The 22,825-nt window shown below is 37.6% G+C and overlaps 1 long non-coding RNA gene across 2 annotated transcripts; it reads right to left on the reverse strand.

Annotated features, from left to right (window-relative positions):
• Nucleotides 1-20,871: 20,871 nt before the first annotated feature.
• On the reverse strand, nucleotides 20,872-22,796 carry LOC107473640 (uncharacterized). 2 transcript variants are annotated; one of them, XR_001589061.3, is made up of 3 exons: nucleotides 22,307-22,796; nucleotides 21,778-21,978; nucleotides 20,872-21,096 (listed from the first exon to the last, which is right to left on the reverse strand). It is a non-coding gene; the product is annotated as an uncharacterized LOC107473640 (long non-coding RNA). The 2 variants fall into 2 exon arrangements; XR_001589062.3 differs by having other exon boundaries at nucleotides 21,778-21,967; nucleotides 22,307-22,792.
• Nucleotides 22,797-22,825: the final 29 nt, after the last annotated feature.

Below are 22,825 nucleotides of genomic sequence, written 5' to 3' on the forward strand. Positions count from 1 at the left end.
AACACTCAACTTTTGGTATTAACATGTAAACATTTTTTCCTACACCAAATGGGCTTTATCCAAAAGTGACAAGAATTCAATTTAAAAAGCCCACGTATGTCCCGCAATGGGTTTGCTCGCATGAGCCTCAGAGTTATTGTGCTCGTCATTTGACTGTATTCTGAATTTAGTGGTTAGAAAGTAAGTTGTCGACCCTCCCAGGTAACCGGCATATCACGCTTGTCGTTCGAGGAGTGGGAGGATCCCTATATAAGAAAAACGAAATCGAATTACCTAACTGGAATACAATGTCCAGGTAGCCAACCAAAAATTACCACAGAAACTCACAACAGCTAAGTAACACAAAAGGAACAGACGGCAACCAGAAAATCAGCAAGCTTAAAATTAAAAAACTTACACACTCGAACTTAATACTCATAACTGTAAAATTGCTTCAGTTACTTTACATCAGAGAGATTGAACTGGATAAATGCAATTTCAAAAGCCCATGAAACCGAAAAGCCAACCACATGTATACTGCCGGTGATGCTCAGAATTATTTAAAGAAGGACAACAAAAAATACAAGTGATCTTACAAGTAGTACCTTACATTTCCCCTACGGGCGATGCAAACACAACCAATCAAAACTTACAGCAAGTAATCATGTGTCTGAATTCCGTGATTCTCCAGATAGTATCTCATTGAGTCCTGAAAATTTCACTGTCAGGGATAATCATGGTGTACTCACTTTTATGCATTTATCACGTTGTAATAATCAACAATCGGACTCACCCAACATTTCTCATTCCACCACAACGACAACAACGACGAGCTGCTGAAGAACGTGCGAGGATGTAAATTCGAAACAAGCTGCACCACAAAAAATTACAAACTGAGGGGGTAACTGTCCTGAGAACAAAGGCCTGGCGTATTGTTCTAGTTGCAGACAACAGGATTTACTATAAATTGTTGCCCCCATGCTCCTCCATGTCCTCATCAACAATCGGGGTGAGAAATTAACGACAGTCGTATTAGATATTTTCGTCAAAAATTCTATGTAACACTTTTTCCCGAGTAAAATGCAATATAATATTCCCTCAACAAAGAAGAAACACACATCATCATCACTCCAGTTAATATTTACATCTTCTTTGTCAACTGTTAATATCTTATTTAAGACGTGCTGCCGACTACAATATTTCCCGTCGTTTTTTTAACAGAATTACTGGAAAGGATTATCAAATCCGATATCGTTGGATTTTTCTGCCGCGGATGGAATAAAAGCAAAATGGATCAAGAAAGAAGATGATAGTGTTTGGCTGAATGTAGCTTGGCAAGGAATTGTAGAGCTATACAGGTTAAAGCATCAATATTTTGTAATTTTTAAATATTATGGTGAATCTAAATTTAATCTCATGGTGATCTGTTCGAATACTTCGGAGATTGATCACTCAAGTTTGAGAAGTTTCCATAATGCTCACCCCCATATGACTCGGAAAATTATTTCCCACAAGGTGGTGATCATCATGGAAACAAATCAAACTCAAATTATCAATCTCCGAGTCACTTGAATGGATCACCAAGAACTTAAATTTAGATCCACCAAAACAATTAAAAATCACAAAATACTGACGCCCTAAACCCAATAACTTTACAGTACCCTACCAACATTCATTAAACCAAATACTAACATCCTCTTTCTTACTCCATTTTACTTTTATTCCTTCCCAGCTGCTACCTTCACCGATAACGGATCCGACAACCCTCTCCAACAATTCTTTAAAACTATCCGACTTTACCGCAGCACGTACTCAAATAATTACTAACAAAAGGCACAGAAAACTTAACCATACAACAGTATTCTCTATTCTAACGACTTTTTATTGATGAAATAATTTGAACTGGAATTAATCAATTTAAACAAATTCTGAGTGATTATTTTGCTTTTTTTTGGTCAACAAACTATTTACATGACATGATGCGTTGTGTAAATTTACATGTGTAGTCATGTGATTAGGAGAGTGGATTTTTGTGTGTATTGTTGTAGTTAGAACATGTATATAGGATGCTATATGAGTATATACTAATGAAAGAAAAACATAAAAACTGTCTTTCTTTTCTCTTGGAACACAAATTTAAAAGCAGCATCATAATCAATATTTAGGAGATATCACTATGACTTATATTAAACATAACTACACAACTAATTATGTGGCGTCTTATGAATTATCTGAACTATAATTGAGTCTTAAAGATGATTCTTTTTTATGGGGGTCATAGTTGTATCTTCTATCTTACCATTATTATGCTCAGGTTTCATGATACCTTTGTCTGCAAATTGTTTAAATTTAGCATTTGTTTAATGTTAAAACTTGGCATTTTAAGCAACAATGCAAATTTTTTTACACACTTCAATCTTTTTCACTGTGCATCTTAAGCTTGAACTTATAATTTTTTAATTTTGCCAATCCTTATAATTAGAATTCGAAAGGAAAAAAATTATTTTTATCCACAATAACTTTGTACGCAATAGAAATTATTAAAATACAAACCAATTCATGACTAGGGATAGGAGGAGGGAACCACGAGCCGCCTCAACAAATTTGGAGTTGCTCTTCTGTCTTAAATTGGTCTTCGCGTGATTCCGTTGGGTTAGAGACAAAGCATTACAATGCGGAGGGATCGGAAAGGTAATCAGAAACAGAAAATCCAATTACTAAGGACTATGAATAATCCACTACCCCATGAACATGGACAACAATAACCAACTACAGTAACAATCATCAATCATCAAACCATTTGTTTTTTTAAACTAATACGTAGCATTCTCAATTAGACAACATGATAGTGTGTGCTTTGCTAGCATTCAATTATTCTCATGTAAATCCGGTGGCTTACCAATACTGATCATGCTTGAATTTTGTACATGTAGACTTATTACTTTTCATAGAGAAATTTAATGACATGAATTTCGCAGTTTTAATGACTTTTCTTAACTTAACTGGATCAGTGATGTCGTACCTTCAATATCATATATGACACCTTCGGCCCTTCCTACCATCAGTAACAAAAAACAATAACGGTATAATGGGCCAAATTTAGCAACACAACATCATGCAAGCTTCACGGTGACTCACGTTGGCAATTCATACATGCAAAAATTTCTTTTTAGTATTTAAAAAAATTATTTAGATAAATTTAGGATTAGAATTGTTTCTCCAACTTATAAATATCAGAGTCCCGAGAACAGTATGGAATTGGTCAAATTACCTGGACTGATCAACAATAAGTTTTCACTTCGTATCTAACTGAAGTAACAAAGCACCAGCAAAAAAATAAAATAAAAACAATCCCGCTACGTTACCAATAACATTTCTGCCAACATCTGCCAACTCTTATTTATAAGTGTGTTTAATGGAAGTGTCTTTGTGGATGTGTTTAATAAAAATATCTTTTTTATAGCTGTGTTCAATAAAAGTGTCTTTATAGATATATTTTTTGGATGTGTCTTATTATATATGTGTTTAAAATATAATAATTAATCATTGTTGGTAATAAGTTGGCAAATAATATGTTGGTACCCTATACTTTTCCAAACAAAAATAGGTTGGACATATAGTCATCCCATACAGTCGAACAACACCCCATAATAAAAATAGATATATAAAATAAAATAAATAAATAGGTTGGACATACCTTCCACCTCCTTCATTACCAAGATTAACATATTTGCAGAAACATCGCTGGTTTAACATACCTTTTCTCCAGTTCTAGTGTATGCCAACTTCAGAAATCCCTCCTCAGTACACGTCCAAACGGCAATCGCCCTCATCAGCGCTCCGGATTTTTTACTCTTTATCCGATCTCTCCGCCACTCATAACCTCATTTCACAATTAATCAAACAATAAATCCTAAACCGAAACACACAGCATTACAAGATAAATAACGCACAAATTAAAATACTCTGAATCCCAGAAGATAAGGGCCACGACTTACCATAAAGGCCGGACCGTTTCATACCAAAGAAGGGGTTGACGTTACTGCTTCTACGTGTGATGAACTGGGGTTAGGGTTTTCATTTTTAATAAAATGGCGCCTGCTACATTCTTTTTACAACTGTTACTTTTTCCTGGTCTTGGCCTCAGCCCAAAAAAAATTACCTGAAACAAAATCCCATCCAACCCAATTGGAACCCCACTCAAGACTCGAACGAAAAAAAAATAAAACGCACATCATTCTCCACAAACACTGTACACGGCTCACAAAGCCTCCTCATGCCATTCCTGATGCTACCAAGATGCCCAAAAACAAAAACCAAAAAACACTGGCCCATCCTAGTTCCAGAAATCCAATTGGGGTTCTGTAAACTTGGCTTCTTCTTGCCTGTGTTCATTAGCCGGCTAGCACTTCCACACTCAAGGGAGACAGGCTTTCAGAGCTCTGCCAAGCCTGTTCCCTGCAATCAAGGTTCTTGCCACTTGTCAACAAATTCTTCAATCTGTATGTATTAATCTGTACCATATAACTTACCATCTTTTATTTATTTCACAACAGCATTCACTAATATTATCTATCAATAAAAAACAAACGATACTATTTTTTTTGTTTTTACTCATTAAATATTTTTTAATAAAACTAATATTTTTTATTTTCTGTAAGTATCGTTTGGCTAATTTTATAAATAAATGTTATTTCTTATGTAAAAAAATTACTAATAATAACTTCTATATCTCTAAGCATTTAAAACCATCGAAAAGAAAAAATAGAAATCATAATAATAGATAACAAATCTAACAATAAAAAATTTGTTTAAATAATTTAAATATATCTTATTTAATATTTGCAAATGGCACCTAGTGGTAGTTAAGCAAGTAGTAGTGTATTAATTAATTACAAAATTACAAGTTAGTACAGTATATTCTTTTTTAAAAATGATCAAATGCCCGTGTACATTGCCTCAATAATATTTACTTACAGGTATGTTGGCTAGATTCATGAATCCTTTTATATCTTCAATGGATTACAAAATTTGAGCGTTTAAAGGGAAGCACCGAAGCACGAAACAAAAGAATGAAAGTGGGTACAACTAATTTAACAATTACAAAGCCAAATTTTGACCAAATTCACTAGATCCTCTGTCTGAAATTATAACAATAATTAATTAAAAACCTTAGATTCGTGACAATGCACTTTGTACGACTCATCTTTGCCTATTTTTGACATGTTCATTGTACCTAATTTGCAGTCCACAACTTGCAATCTGCTTCCTAAATTTCTAACATATAATTACTGCGTGCCTAAATATAATAGTAGTATAATTAATTTAAGTAGGGCAAACCTAAAATAACACTTGTCTTTGTCAATTTTCATCTTTGTCCAACTTTATAATAAGGTTATGAAAATTACACTGATTATGAAAATTAATCAATTCAAAAATTTAAAGATTTTACCAAAATTTAATTATAGTTAAATTAGACATGATAAAATAGTTTTTTGTTGCATAAAATATCATTTTATTTTATTTTTATTGTTGAACTAGATTTTGAATAAAAAATACTACTAACTCCCAAGTTTGCTAGTTTTTTTTACCGGTTTTATTAGTTTTTTTACTAATTTATTATCACCAATTTTTATTTTTTTTTTGGTGACTAATATATATATATAGTATAGTCAGAACTAATGGTAAATGATGGTTAAGTTTTGAACTTTTGATCACAAACATGGTGTGTATTTTGAATTTTGATTTGTATTTCTTCATTAATTAATTCCTAAACGCGGTAAATTAGATGGATGCAATAATTCAAAAAAATATTAAAAATTATCAAAAATATATTTTTCAACTCAAAAAATTTACCAAAACTAAAAATCATATTTAAAATTTTTAATTAACATTCTAAATTTTTGGAACTTATTTTGGGCAATTAAATTAAGAGATTAAGTGGTTAATTAATTACGGTTTTTACATAATATACCATGAACAATCCACTTATTAATGCAATCACATTATCTATGTTTCTTGTGTCTTTATTGCTATCTTTAATTTTACTTGCTTAAACACATGCACTACTCACATCTCTTCTTGAAGACATTTATGATTAATCATAAATTCTATCACCACTGTTTTATTTGTTGCTTGAGGACAAACAATCATTCTAAGTTTGGTGTGGAAGGGAAAGAATAGGAGGAAAATGATAATAACAATGATGAAGATCTACAAAGTGGTTAATGTAACATCCTACCATACAGAGTCTTATGCTTAAGTCATAATTCAGAGATGGCAAGGTATTACGACCTCTAAAATAAAAATTTAGTACGTATAGTAGTATGAATGAGTGATTATAACTAGGAGCCTTTGTAGGAAAAGGGGTAAACAAAAATCGCAACTCGAAAGCGCAACACTTCGATCGATAACGTAACGAACAAGGATAAACCAACGCGAGATTATATATATACAAAGGAGTGTCAAAAACAGGAATATCAAGACTCAAAATCCGGCTGCGAAGATAACCGGTTTGAGCATAGCAATATATACATATGATAAAATAAGGAAACCCCAAAGGAAACCCAAAGGGACACAAATCCATAAAACCTATCCTCCAAAATCTCCTATAAGAGGAGTCATCACAGTTTGTATTATTTAATGGAGATAAAAGTATCTAAGCAAAACATATAAACTAAAACAGAGTCCCCAAGAACAAAGGATCTTCGCTAATCCAGAAGTCTCCAGCATGCCTCAGCGAGAAACCTCACGTCCTGCATCTGAAAACCACAAAATCCGCATGGGTGAGAACCAGAGGTCCCCAGCATGGTAACAGCTTCCACATATATAATACATAATAATAGAGAAAAGCCAAAGGCAATCCTAGAACTTTCTCCAGATAATATCAAAGCTTATAAACAAGCTAAACCATATGTGGCGACTGACTAAAGATTCTTTAGTCTAACTAATACTTCCCTTTCCAATTCCTTCACACCTCCCAACCACCAGCAGAAGTATAATGTAGCAAACACAATTATATCAAACAAGGAATATACAAATAGGAACAAATAAGGTATTTAGACAATTAGCAAGTAATATGCAGTCAAATAGGCAATCTCAAACAATTCATATAGTATGCATATGATGAATGCCTGTCCCAAGTGGCTGATGATATCATCTGTCGGTTATAGAGCCAACCCGACAAGTCCTGGTAGCTAATCATTGGACTGTCCCTCTGTCGCGCATCCCCAACTCGAGTTATACTCATCATAAAATTGATCATAATCATGATCCATATCCATCACCTTCACTGGTGAATATTTACGGGGGCGAGCTCATCCGGGGCTTTCACAGTGCCCGGCCACCCTTACGACATAGGGTCAAAAGAGCTTCGAGTCTCAACCTGGAGCACGTGGTGGCTAGCCACTGCTTCCTCCCAGAGGAACTCTCATCTCCAACAGTGGAAGTGCAACATTCACAATTCATTCAATAGCATATATGCATTTATACTTAGCCATAATCATGGCTCCGCCGTAACACGGCAATAATTTAGCCATCCGGCTCATGGTTAAATCCATAACCAGCCAATTCATCAACAATTACGGCCATTCGGCCCATGGCATAACAAGCACTTCCACCGCCATCCTCCGCCTCTCACACAATCATCTTTGATCCTCATTGATCATTCTTTTTTCCCTTGCTTCACTCACAAGTTACCACATCCCCTAGCTCCTTTTCTAATTGCTAGGCATATCATAATGATTTAAGACATAAGTGGTGAGATCGGAGGCTTAGAAGTATGAGATTTGGCTTTTAAAACTCAAAAATCAACTTTGGGATGAAAACAGGGCCTACGCGCGAAGGGTCATTCTGCTAAAAATTTTCTAAGTTAAAAGCTACAGAATTCACAAATTCAAACCCTAATCTTCCAACAGGCATAAATTTCTTATTTTAAATCGTTTTTCACCCGTTCTTCGAATGGCCTGGAAATCCCAGATCCAATTTCATTTCTAAACAGATTTGGCACAAAAAGGAGATCCGTAGTTCAAGTTATATCCCGTTAAAGTATGCCCAAAAACCATATTTTTCATACAAAACCACAAAGTGCCATTTTCAAAACAAGTCATTTTCAACTCTTTCAAAATCAATCAAAACATGCCAATTTCATCCCTTTTCTTTGAAGTCAATCAAAATATATCAAATTCAACATCAAGCCTCCTCAACTCACACATTGACACATTACCATAATTTACAAAATCACTATCCCATCATTTTAACCCACTTCCCCCAAGTGGCTCAAACTCAAACACATTGACATATCATATACTCTTCCTCATGCCAATTTTCAACAACACCAATTCCAATAAATCATCATTGTACACAATCAATATCATACTCACCATCAACATGGTTCAATCCACAATTCAAACATAACCAATCATCAAGCATATATCACAACATGCATATTTTTCATACATCATACTATCAAGGCATCAATAATCATCATCACATATATGACCACATCATATATTTCAACCATCCAACAACATCAACAATTCAATGCCTATCTTAGGGCCTCTAGCCTAAGTATTTCCTACCACATTACATATTAGATACGAGAAACCGAGACCATACCTTAGCCGATTTCCCAAGCTCAACCGGAGCACTTCCAAACCACTTTTCCTCAAGCTCTCAAGGCCTCAACACCTCCAAGAACAGATTTTTCACCACCAAATCCCTTTTTAAGCCTTCCAAAATCACCAATCAAGCTTCAATATTCACATATACACAACCTAAGCCACAACCATCACACCCATACACAACATCTCAATACCCAAACACCATAGAACAATAAATTACACTAAGGTTGAGAATCTTACCACACCCAAGGTCCAAGGAGACAAGATTAACCTTCTCCTTCAAGAGAGTTGGGTCCTATAACATCAAAGAGCCCAAAATCTCAACATTTTTGCTCATGAAACTCGAAAACAAGGCTGGAAATTCGAAGAGCAAAACATGGCTTACCTCGAGATTAATTGTATGGGCTTTGTAAAGCTCTCTGCGGTGAATGCGTGGCCACAAACGGTGCGATAATCGGAGCTCTAGATCAAAAGTTATGGTGGTTTGAAGATCAACCAAGGGAGAGAACTTGAGAGAGTGTTCTTCCCTTCCTCTCCACCATTATGCCAATGTGTTTGTTTAATGAGGAGAGAGAATGCTGAAAACTAGGGTTTTGGTTTATTTTAGTTGGGCCAAGGGCCCACTTTGGGTCCGGTTGGCCCGGTTTGGCCCGTTCGGTCCAATTTTGGTCCGAATTCTATAAAATTAGTACCAAAATTCTCGTCTCAATCTCCTCTATCACATTTAGCCATAAAAATTACATTTAGGGCTTTCTAGAATAAATTCTCATTTATGGGTTAATTAGCCGTTAATTAACCGGGTCTTACATTCTACCCACCTAATTGGAAATTTTGCCCACAAAATTCAAATGCAAATACCTGAGAATAAGTGCGGATAATCTGTTTGCATCTCCGACTCAAGTTCCCAAGTGTGTTCCTCAACACCGCCTCGACTCCATGCCACTTTGACTAATGAAACCTCTTTTCCACTCAACCGTTTGATACTAGTATCATCAATCCTGACTGGAGCCACTGGAAGCGTCAAATCTTCTCTTAACTGAACCGACTCAGGTTCTAACACATGGCTAGCATTAGGAGTGTGCTTCCGAAGCTGTGACACGTGAAACACGTCGTGCAGGTTCGAAAGATGAGGTGGTAGAGCCATCCGATACGCCACCGGTCCAACCCTCTCCAGGATTTGAAATGGACCAATGTATCGAGGATTCAACTTCTTTGCTTTAATCGCCCTACCTACTCCCGAGGTCGGAGTAACCTTAAGGAAGACATGGTCTCCTTCCTCAAATTCTAAGGGCTTTCGCCTCTAATCGGCGTAACTCTTTTGACGACTCTGCATCGTAAGCATCCTATCTCGGATTTTCTTGACTTGTTCAGTAGTCTCAGCTATCATTTCCGGCCCCAACAAGCCTTTCTCTCCAGCTTCATACCAACATAGCGGAGATTGACATTTCCTCCCATACAAGGCCTCATACGGAGCCATTCCGATGCTCGCATGATAACTATTATTGTATGCAAACTCCACTAATGGCATATACTGATCCCAACTCGCTGGTTGGTCCAAAACACAAGCTCTCAACATATCCTCTAGTGTTTGGATCGTCCTCTCGGATTGACCATCTGTTTGAGGATGGTAAGCCGTACTCAAGCTTAATCGGGTTCCAAAAGCTTTCTGAAATGCACCCTAAAACCTTGAAGTGAAACGAATATCTCTATCAAAGATTATAGTAGTAGGTACACCATGAAGTCTCACAATCTCCTTTATGTATAACTGTGCTAGCTCCTCAAGGGTGTAAGTCATACGAATGGGTAAAAAGTGAGATGACTTCGTCAGTCGGTCCACAATCACCCAGATAGCATCAAAACCAGCCCTAGTCCTTGGCAATCCTGACACGAAGTCCATTGCAATACTTTCCCACTTCCATTGTGGAATCTCTAAAGGTTGCAACATCCCGGAAGGTCTTTGATGTTCAATCTTTACCTTTTGACAAGTTAAGCACTTTGAAACATATTTTGTCACATCATTCTTCATACCCGACCACCAGAACATCGCCTTTAAATCATGGTACATCTTAGTACTTCCCGGGTGAATGGAGAATCCGCTTTTGTGTGCCTCCTTTAAGATATCTTGCCTCAAAGTGCTAACATCCGGCACAATGATCCTACCATTGAATCTCCATAACCCATCTTTTTCTTCCGACACTCTCCACTATTTTTCTTGCTCAATAGCCGGTAACACCTTCCATAACGCTTCATCATTTTGATGAGTCTTTAGGAGTTCGGACTTAAAGTCACTTGAGATTTCTAATCGGCTCAAACACAAGGTTCCGGATACTTCTCGAGCACCAATTTTTAGACTCTCGAATCCCTTGAGCAACTTCTCCTCTTGAAGCATTATGATGCTGCATCAGCACGCACCCTAGACCCTTTTAATGAGGCATCACAGTACACCTCAAAAGGCTCGTTCGGCTCAGGTAACACTAACACAGGTGTAGTGGTCAACTTTTTCTTCAATGTCTGAAAGCTCTCCTCGCACTCAGGAGTCCAAACAAACGAAGTGTCTTTGCGGGTTAACTTTGTCATTGGCAAGGCTATCTGTGAAAAGCCCTTGATAAACCTTCGGTAATAGCCAGCTAAGCCCAGAAAACTCCTTATCTCCGTTACGGTGGTTGGTTGCTTCCAATCCATCACAGCCTCCACCATAGTTGGATCTACGGCTATTCCCTTCTTAATCACCACGTGACCCAAAAACTTCACCTCACTCTTCCAAAACTCACATTTAGACAGTTTTGCATAGAGTTTCTTTTCCTTTAGAATCTGCAACACGGTCCTCAAGTGTTCCGCATGCTCTTCCTCAGTCTTGGAATAAATCAGTATGTCATCAATGAAGACAACAACGAATTTATCTAGAAACAGACGGAAAACTCTATTCATGTAATCCATAAACACTGCAGGAGCGTTCGTCAATCCAAAAGACATTACAGTGTACTCGTAATGACCATAACGAGTCCTGAAAGCGGTCTTAGGGATATCCTCACCCCTCACCCTTATCTGGTGATAACTGGATCACAAATCGATCTTGGAGAAAACTCCAGCTCCTTGTAACTGATCCATGAGATCATCAATTATCGGTAATGGGTACTTATTCTTTATTGTGACCTTGTTTAGCTGCCTGTAATCCACACAGAGCCGCATACTCCCATCCTTCTTCTTTACCAGTAACACTAGCGCACCCCACGGAGAGACACTTGGTCGTATAAAATTCTTACCCAACAAATCCTCTAACTGCAACTTTAGCTCGTCCATCTCTAACGGTGACATCCTATAAGGAGCACTTGAGATTGGTCCCGCCCCGGGCACCAATTCAATAGCAAACTCAACCTCTCGGTTAGGTGGAAACTCATCAATATCATCGAGAAACACTTCGAGAAACTCACACACAACCGAAATCTGCTCCAACCTTTGATCATCACCCGAAACACCCGCGGTTAACAACAGGATACCCTGACATTCGATTCTAGAACAGTTCACCATCATCAAATTCAAGTATTAATTATTCACCACGATTGGCCCTTTTGTATCTTCTGGCATAAAGTACACCGATTTTGTAGAACAATCAAGCAGGACATGGTTCTCAGATAACCAGTCCAATCCCAAGATAAGATCAAGACCGATCATCGGCAAGCAGACTAAATTATGAACAAAATCATGCTGCTTGAACCTAAAGGAAACTTTCGGGCATCCTAGCCTAGTTACCATGGCCTCATGGGTAGCGTTATACACTTTTAGGTCATAACCTAAGGTTACAATCTTCAATCCTAACTCATGGGCTTTCTCAAATGCAATGAATGAATGTGATGCTCCCGAATCAAATAAAGCATTTAAAGTTTGACCAGCCATTTCATAGTTACCTCGAATAAGTGTCTCAGATCCCTCGGCACCTATAGCTGAGGTGGTGAACACCCGACCAGTCTGTTGTGCCTTCCCAGCACCTTGTTTCTGCTTCTCCGGACAACTTGCGGCTTTATGCCCCGCCTTTCCACAATTATAGCACAAATCCCATCCGGCCTTGCATGGTGCTCCCGGATGGTGACTCCCACATCTAGTACAAGCTTGATCATTCTGAGGCTGCTTCCCAAACTTCTTCCCTTGGGAGTTGTTGTTGTTGGGCCTCCTGAAAGAGCTTCCCCTCTTGAAAGGCGGACCTCTAGGTGCAAAGTTCTTCCCTCGGTTCTGCAGGAATGATTTTTTGTGACTCCCTTTCTCAGCGGTTGCCCTTTTTACACACTCTTCAGCAACCCTACACTTGTTTACCAACTCGGAGAAAGTCCTAATCTCCATTGGTCCCACTGAACTAAATATATCGCTCCGGAGTCCTCCTTCATACTTAACACACTTCCATTCCTCATATTCCACCGGAGTCCCTTGGCACATACGAGAGAACCTGAACAGCTCTTCGGACTTGTCAGTATACTCTAATACGGACATGGTACCCTGCTTCAGCTGTAGTAACTCAAGTTCCTTAGCCGTCCTAGCAGAAGTTGGAAAGTACTTCTTATAGAACTCCTCCTGGAAGATATTTCAGGTGATATAGTCATCACCCTGCTATAGAAGACGTCGGATACCTTGCCACCAATGCGACGCTTCACCGGTGAGCATAGAGGTAGCGAACTTGACACGCTGTCCTTCAGGTACCACTTGTGCTTGCAGTGCTCGCTCTATAGCCTGAAACCATGTATCAGCCTCAGTCGGGCTAGCGATTCCCTTGAACTTAGGTGGATTAACCTTCAAAAAGTTTGTCAGTGTCATCAGGCCCTGAACTCTACCTCCATCATTGCCATGGTTGTTCATCTGTTGACCAAGAGCCTCAGCAATGGCTTGCATAGCAGCAGCCATATTCTCCAACGCTGTCATAAAATTCACCGGGTCATTAGGGTTAGTCTCCGGCGCACGAGCATGAGTACGACTCCTTCCACGGCCTTTACCGCATCCACGAGGCGCCATCTGGTCCCTATACACACCCAACAATCGATATTAAGTTGATCAGTCTCAATATCGAAAGTCTAGTGCTTCAAAGTCCCAAATGCATTAAACGTTTATGCCAATTATATCAAGCAGATATACTAATAGCACATAACACACACACACACAGAGAATGCACAAAAGCATAGTCAGTCCATCCCTCAGGCTCTACAGGAACGAACTGCTCTGATACCATAATGTAACACCCTACCATACAGAGTCTTATGCTTAAGTCATAATTCAGAGATGGCAAGGTATTACGACCTCTAAAATAAAAATTTAGTACGTATAGTAGTATGAATGAGTGATTATAACTAGGAGCCTTTGTAGGAAAAAAGGTAAACAAAAATTGCAACTCGAAAGCGCAACACTCCGATCGATAACGTAACGAACAAGGATAAACCAACGCGATATTATATATATATACAAAGGAGTGTCAAAAACAGGAATATCAAGACTCAAAATTCGGCTGCGACGATAACCGGTCTGAGCATAGCAATATATACATATGATAAAATAAGGAAACCCCAAAGGAAACCCAAAAGGACACAAATCCATAAAACCTATTCTCCAAAATCTCCTATAAGAGAAGTCATCACAGTTTGTATTATTTAATGGAGATAAAAGTATCTAAGCAAAATATATAAACTAAAACAGAGTCCCCAAGAACAAAGGATCTTCGCTAATCCAGAAGTCTCCAGCATGCCTCAACGGGAAACCTCACGTCCTGCATCTGAAAACCACAAAATCCGCATGGGTGAGAACCAGAGGTCCCCAGCATGGTAACAGCTTCCACATATATAATACATAATAATAGAGGAAAGCCAAAGGCAATCCTAGAACTTCCTCCAGATAATATCAAAGCTTATAAACAAGCTAAACCATATGTGGCGACTGACTAAAGATTCTTCAGTCTAACTAATACTTCCCTTTCTAATTCCTTCACACCTCCCAACCACCAGCAGGAGTATAATGTAGCAAACACAGTTATATCAAACAAGGAATATACAAATAGGAACAAATAAGGCATTTAGACAATTAGCAAGTAATATGCAATCAAATAGGCAATCTCAAACGATTCATATAGTATGCATATGATGAATGCCTGTCCCTAGTGGCTGATGATAACATATGTCGGTTATATAGCCAACCCGACAAGTCCTGGTAGCTAACCATTGGACTGTCCCTCTGTCGCGCATCCCCAACTCGAGTTATACTCATCATAAACTTGATCATAATCATGATCTATATCCATCACCTTCACTGGTGAATATTTACCGGGCGAGCTCATCCGGGGCTTTCACAAGGCCTGGCCACCCTTACGACATAGGGTCAAAAGAGCTTCGAGTTTCAACCTGGAGCACGTGGTGGCTAGTCACTGCTTCCTTCCAGGGAAACTCTCATCTCCAACAGTGGAAGTGCAACATTCACAATTCATTCAACAGTATATATGCATTTATACTTAGCCATAATCATAGCTCCGCCGTAACACGGCAATAATCTAGCCATCCAACTCACGGTTAAATCCATAACCAGCCAATTCATCAACAATTACGGCCCTTCGGCCCATGGCATAACAAGCACTTCCACCGCCATCCTCCGCCTCTCACATAATCATCTTTGATCCTCATTGATCATTCCTTTTTCCCTTGCATCACTCGCAAGTTACCACATCCCCTAGCTTCTTTTCTAATTGCTAGGCATATCATAATGATTTAAGACATAAGTGGTGAGATCGGAGGCTTAGAAGTATGAGATTTGGCTTTTAAAACTCAAAAATCAACTTTGTGATGAAAACAGGGCCACGCATACACGCACTCCACGCGCACGCGTGGATGGCCACAAAACTCATCGACGCGTATGCGTCATGCACGCTAATGCGTGAATTGAAAAATTGCCAAGCGACGCGCACGCGTCAGCCACGCGTACGCGTGGGTACTCTCGTGCCCCAAGCACAAAACATGCACAATTCTGGCACAACTCTCTGGAAAATAACTAGGCATTGGGTGCAGCACATCGGCGCGCCCGCGCACACCACGCGCACGCGTGGGTGGCGTTTTCTGGAAGAACGGCGCGTACGCGACAAGTGCGCCTACTCGCGAAGGGTCATTCTGCTAAAAAGTTTCTAAGTTAAAAGCTGCAGAATTCACAAATTCAAACCCCAATCTTCCAACGGGTATAACTTTCTCATTTTAAATCGTTTTTCACCCGTTCTTCGAACGACCTGAACATCCCGGATCCAATTTCATTTCTAAATAGATTTGGCACAAAAAGGAGATCCGTAGTCCAAGTTATGTCCCGTCAAAGTATTCCCAAAAACCATGTTTTTCATACAAAACCACAAAGTGCCATTTTCAAAACAAGTCATTTTCAACTCTTTTCAAAATCAATCAAAACATGCCAATTTCATCCTTTTTCTTTGAAGTCAATCAAAATATATCAAATTCAACATCAAGCCTCCTCAACTCACACATTGACACATTACCACAATTTACAAAATCATTATCCCATCATTTTAACTCACTTCCCCCAAGTGCCTCAAACTCAAACATATTGACATACCATATACTCTTCTTCATGCCAATTTTCAATAACACCAATTCCAATAAATCATCATTGTACACAATCAATATCATACTCACCATCAACATGGTTCAATCCACAATTTAACCATAACAATCATCAAGCATATATCACAACATGCATATTTCTCATACATCATACCATCAAGGCATCAATAATCATCATCACATATATGGCCACATCATATATTTCAACCATCCAACAACATCAACAATTCAATGCCTATCTTAGGGCCTCTAGCCTAAGTATTTTCTACCACATTACATATTAGATACGAGAAACCGAGACCATACCTTAGCTGATTTCCCAAGCTCAACCGGAGCACTTCCAAACCACTTTTCCTCAAGCTCTCAAGGCCTCAACACCTCCAAGAACAGATTTTTCACCACCAAATCCCTTTTTAAGCTTTCCAAAATCACCAATCAAGCTTCAATATTCACATATACACAACCTAAGCCACAACCATCATACCCATACACAACATCTCAATACCCAAACACCATAGAACAACAAATTACACTAGGGTTGAGAATCTTACCACACCCAAGATCCAAGGAGACAAGATTAACCTTCTCCTTCAAAAGAGTTGGGTCCTATAACATCAAAGAGCCCAAAATCTCAACACTTTTTCTCATGAAACTCGAAAACAAGGCTGGAAATTCGAAGAGAAAAATATGGCTTACCTCGAGATTGATTGTATGGGTTTTGTATAGCTCTCCGCGGTGAACGCGTGGCCGCAAACGGTGCGGCAATCGGAGCTCTAGATCAAAAGTTATGGTGGTTTGAAGATCAACCAAGGGAGAGAACTTGAGAGAGTGTTCTTCCCTTCCTCTCCACCATTATGCCAATGTGTTTGTTTAATGAGGAGAGAGAATGCTGAAAACTAGGGTTTTGGTTTAGTTTAGTTGGGCCAAGGGCCCACTTTGGATCCGGTTGGCCCGGTTTAGCCCGTTCGGTCGAATCTTGGTCCGAATTCTATAAAATTGGTACCAAAATTCTCGTCTCAATCTCCTCTATCACATTTAGTTATAAAAATCACATTTAGGGCTTTCTAGAATAAATTCTCATTTATGGGTTAATTAGCCATTAATTAACCGGGTCTTATAGTTAAGTTCCTTTTTCTCTCATTTGTTCCCTGTATATTCAATTGCATGATTGTCTTCTATTTCTTCTATATGCATATGTGTGTTCTTCCTTCTTGATAAGTATAGTTTGATTTGAATTGTACACGTAATATTTTGCTTTTACATTATAATTACCATCTTGAAATTTGTAAGTCAAAGCAATTAAAGTATCATGATCATAAATAAATAAGGTAATTAAAGAAGAAGCTAGCATGACCATATAAATATTGGGAGGCTAGCAAGACTATTTTTTCTCAATTATATTTGAATTTGTTTAATTAAAGCTTTCATCTAGAACATTTTATGAAATTTTTGAAATTTTGAAAACCTTGAAGAAGCAAATCAATTAAATCAAGTAAAAAAAAAGGAAAAGAATGAGAAAGTTGAAGGTGCTGAGTACCAATGACAAATCATTAGTCAAGTGCTTGTGGTGTTTATGTATCAAGCAAAAAAGATTGAAAACAAAATATTTAGAGTCAAGGCTAAGCTCAAGTGTAAAGCACTCTCTCAAAGCTCAAGGCTCTAAGCATCAATGGTTAGAGATTAAAGAAAAGAAACAAATGAGCTTAAATCATTCTCTAATTACATGCTTGTGGTGCTTATGTATCAAGTAGTAATACTTGAAAACAAAGCATTTAGAATCGAAGGTAAAAACAAATGGTGCAAAGCACCCAAGAAGCTAAGCTAAGAAAAAGATGAAAAGCTTATTTCAAGGAAGGAATATAAAGAAAAGATTTCATAAAGTGAGCTAGATAGAAACATTAATCATTTGAATTTCTTTTGTGATTGTTGCATGCATAGTGAACTATAGCCAACCGTGAACATTTAATTGCTACTCTTCTCACCTTGGATTGTCAAATTGTATTGCATGATTCTTTATTTGCTTGAGATCAAGCAAAGTTTAAGTTTGGTATTGTAATGCATGCGCATCATGTTGTATTTTTGTGTGATTTTTCATATAAAAATTAATTCATAATGCTTAATTATGGAGTGTTTTGGTGCTTAAGATGGATATTGCTTTGATCTTTTGATTTAATGAATTTTGTAGGAAATAATAAAAAAAGAAGCAAAAAGTACAAAACAAGCTCAAAAGAAATATAAAGAAAATTTTGACACGCTTTGAAGTTTAGACCACGCTTTGAACCTTAGACCATTCTTTTGAAAACATGGCCCATAAAACGTGGCCCATGAGAAAGCATGCATAAGGCGCTAATATCATTGAAGTAAACGAATCATGCAATGTTATAAGACGTTAATAATTACAATTCCGTTAGGGAACCAAGAGGGAGTCCAGCCAACTCCTGCCAACTTCTATTGGGTTGGACCCCCAAGCCCATTTTGCCATATAAGCAAAAAGCAACATCCAAATTTACCCACTGTAACCAAATTAACCATAGTTAACCTTCACTTTTCACCATTTCCTTACAGCAGCATCCAAAACCCTCCAATGGCTATGCCTCCCTCCCACGTTCGTCGTACGCGTTTACTAGCCGGAGTCTAGGGCCGCAGTAGCTCCGTCCCGTCCACGTGCAGCAACCGATGCATCAGAAGCTCGCCCCAGACCGTCACAACGCTTCCGTTCTATCCACGTGCAAGCAACGGCGGTAGTCAGAAGTTCGCATTGAGCCACTGCAGTGCCTCCATCCCGCCCACGCGCGAGAAACCGCGGGGAGTCAGAAGCCCACCCCAGACCGCTGCTACTACTTCATGTCGTCGTCACCGCGCCATTGAAATCTTCCTTTATCATCCGATTCACTCGGCGTGACCTCCCGTGATCTGCCCCCACGAGACCTGCATTGGACTCCTCTAGGTCACACCATGAAGCCTCACCGAAAAATACTCCTCGGTAAGAATTTATTCATGGGTGTTATACTTGATTGATTTTGATATGAGTAAAGTAGTTGTAAGTTGATTTTGTACCAGATCATATGCATATAATGACACATTCATATAATATGAATTTTGAGTTGTTGGATGTTACTTCTCTCTAAAAATAGAGTTTTGATTGTAGGAATTAAAAAAGGATTTTCTGTGATACTAGATGTTCTTAAGATATTCTGATTTTTGTTGGATTGATAAATGGATTTGTCTCTGATTTCAATTATTGGATGTTTCTAGTCATGCGAATTGGATATCTATTGTTGTTGAGTATACATATGATTCAATTATAATTTATTGGATGTTGCTTTTTTTGTGAATGGATGGTTCTTACTAAATGATCACGGATGTTGTTTTAACCATAAGATTGTTGTTTTTTTTAAAAGATTAGTTATGATTTAATTTAATTTTGATTTATTCGAAGTTCGGTGTGAATTTAATTATATGAAATTGCTGCAAGAAACTGAACACGTTAACAAAGATGATATTTATAAACGAACATGTGAATGTTTCATTTGTGATATGTCAGCTTTTTTAAATTTGCAATAGAATTGTTCTTTTCCGTTCAATGGGTGGTTGCTACTAATATTTATGCTATTGGTTTAATGTTCCCTGTTTTGATGGATAATGCGTACACATGCTGCACTGGTTTCTTTTTAATGTGATTTGCGAGTTTGGGATAAAAATTATACCAGAGTTAGTTTAATTTTGCCAAATTTAAAGTTCGGTTTAAGTTTAGACACCTAAAAATCATGCAAAGAGTAAAATCCATCATAATATTACATGTGATGACGTTACCGTTTGTGACACTTTTGATATATTTTGAGATGTTTCTGAGTTACAATTGTGAATTTTTATAATACTTTAAGAATTTAATGTATTTTATTTTGGTCTTACTTAGTATCTTTTTTCTTGTAGGCAACTTGAATGTTTATGCAAAAATTTACCTCACATGTTTCTTTTGTTAAATAAATAGATGTTTCTTTTTATACTAAATAGATCAGATGATTCTTTTAAAAGGAATCATCATTTAATAAGGGAATTAACTTTGAAGTAATTGAACTCATATTGTATTTATTGATTCAATTGTTGTGACTTATGAACATTTTTATAGTTAATATACAATAGACATAGTTGGCTATTAATTTGTTGCATACACCTTGACCATAAATGCTTTGTTTTGCTTTCACTTTACAGGGGCATCCTGAAGAGTTGAGTGCAATATGAAAAAATCTACGTCAGATGTTTCTTTTGTTAAACAAATGAATATTTTTTTATACTAAATGGATGATTCTTATTTAAGGTGGAAATTAATTTGAAGTAATTGAACGCACATTGTACTTATTGATTCAATTATTGTGACTTATGAGCATTTTTATAGTATATAATAGACATCGATGGATATTCATTTGTTGTATACACCCTGACCACTTGATAATAAATTTAATCATATAAGTAACACTTCCCTCTAGGGGTGTTCGCGGTGCGGCTTGGTTCGGTTTTTGAGAGAAAAGTCATCCGATCCGATCGTTTAATTAAACTGCGGTTCGGTTTGGTTCGGTTTTTTTCTCAAGATCATCCGAACCAAACCAAACCAAATAAAATCGGTTTGATTTGGTTCGGTTTGTTCGGTTTTTTTCAATCAATTCAAAAAGAATACTACCATACTATTTTACAAAGTCATATCATTGACTACGACAAACACGAATACACAATAACTAACAAAGTCTTGATCTAATGAAATTTAACGACAAAAGAAATTCAAATACGACAATTAAAGATGTTTAAAAGTTCAGTAGTCAACACAACTGAAAGATAAAAATAAATTTTCAAGTCATGGACGGGTTGAAAGCGCTTGCCAGTGAATTGAAGTAGAAGACATGACTTCCCAACTCCTATAATAATAAAACAAGAAGGCTACATAAGTAACTTCTCTCCATAAATAAACTACTGCTCATAATATTACATATACACTTTGAACACAATACATATATGAAATGAAAACAAACAGACTACAACTTCAATTAGCTTTGTCACTGGTGCCTCGATTCATATTAATTGTTTCTAGCAATTAGGATTACAAGTAATACTGAAGTGCCCATTACAATCTCAAAGTTTTACATTTTTTTTTTGTTTTAACAAAAATTCCCATATTATACAATTTTAATGAAGTGACTACTATAATTACATTATGAAAAGTTGATTAGTCATTAGAAGCTGTGAACAACTGCAAAAGCATTAATAGTTCATATTTTGGATGTCAATGGTATTGGGGGAAAAATTGGGAACCAGATGGGATCAGCATCAAATCAATCCAGCTACGATATTAATTTTATGCACCAAATAAGATCATAAAAACACAGAGAAACTATAAGCTTAAAAAAGAGATCCCAAATGGAAGCTGGAAAAGCGCCACGCGTACAAAAGAATCAAGCATTAAAATTTCCAGAATTCTCAACAATTGAAAAGCTGAACCCCATGGGGTAATTAAGAAAATTGAACAATTATTATAATAAATTGATCATAAGATTCATAAAAGCTATATCATAAAAATCAGGGGAAATAATTGGAATTACCGTTATCACCGATGATGATGTTGGGGTCAGTGGTGTGGTGGGAGACTGGGAGCTGCTGTGTTGAACTCTTGATCATGGCCAGAACCCAGAAATTTATAACCAGCAATCCAACAATACCAAATTCTTAACAATAAACTGAATAATACGCTGATCTCAATACACTGAACAATAATTCAATAACCAGCAATTCCTGAACAAAACCTAAACAATGTCATCTAATTACTTGATGTTAACTATTTAAAACAAAATCTGTTTATGAGTGATTGTTATTGTTATTAGTATTATTGTTGTTAGTTGTGGTGGTGGTAAATAGCAAGTGTCAGATGAGTATTTCAGTAAATCAACAACAAATAAATTAAACCATGAATAAAAACCAGCAACAAATAAATATATACCGAAATGGAAATTGAACAACAATATACAAAAATCAACAATAAATTAAACCATGAACAAAAATTAGCAACAAATATACACTGAAACAGAAATTGAACAACAATGAATCAATGATTATTGAACAAAAATTGAATACCTAAATTGGAGGCTCCTTATCTGACTTGACTCGATGGCGGCTGCTATCCGTGTCTCCGCGAGGCCAGAAACGATGCTGTGGGTGGTGACGCGGGTGGTGCTGGCTCTGCGACGATGGTGTTGGCTGGTGCTGTCTGCGAGGAGGTGCTGGGACGAAAGGTTCGGCGGCGCTGTGTGAAAGACTGGAAGGGTTCGGTGGCGCTGGGAGGTGGTGAGAGGAAGGGGTTCATTAGCGCAGGGAGATGGTGGGAGGAAGGGGTTCACGCATGTTGGGAGTGGGAGGTGCTGGCTGCTGCGAGACTGGGAGTGGGTTTCGAAAGTAGAGAGCGCAGAGTGAATGTGAGGGTTGGCGGCTAGGTTAGGTTATGCTGTGAGGGGGTTGGGGGGTGGGGGGGGGGTTGGTTTTATTTGTTTTTTTTTAACCGGTTCGGTTCGGTTCGGTTAGGGTTTTCATTGTCAAAACCGAAAACCGAACCGAACCGCAATAAAAACAGCAAAATATAATTTTTTCGGTTTTTTC

The sequence above is a fragment of the Arachis duranensis genome, chromosome 2 (genome assembly GCF_000817695.3).
Source record: "Arachis duranensis cultivar V14167 chromosome 2, aradu.V14167.gnm2.J7QH, whole genome shotgun sequence".
Lineage (NCBI taxonomy): Eukaryota > Viridiplantae > Streptophyta > Magnoliopsida > Fabales > Fabaceae > Arachis > Arachis duranensis.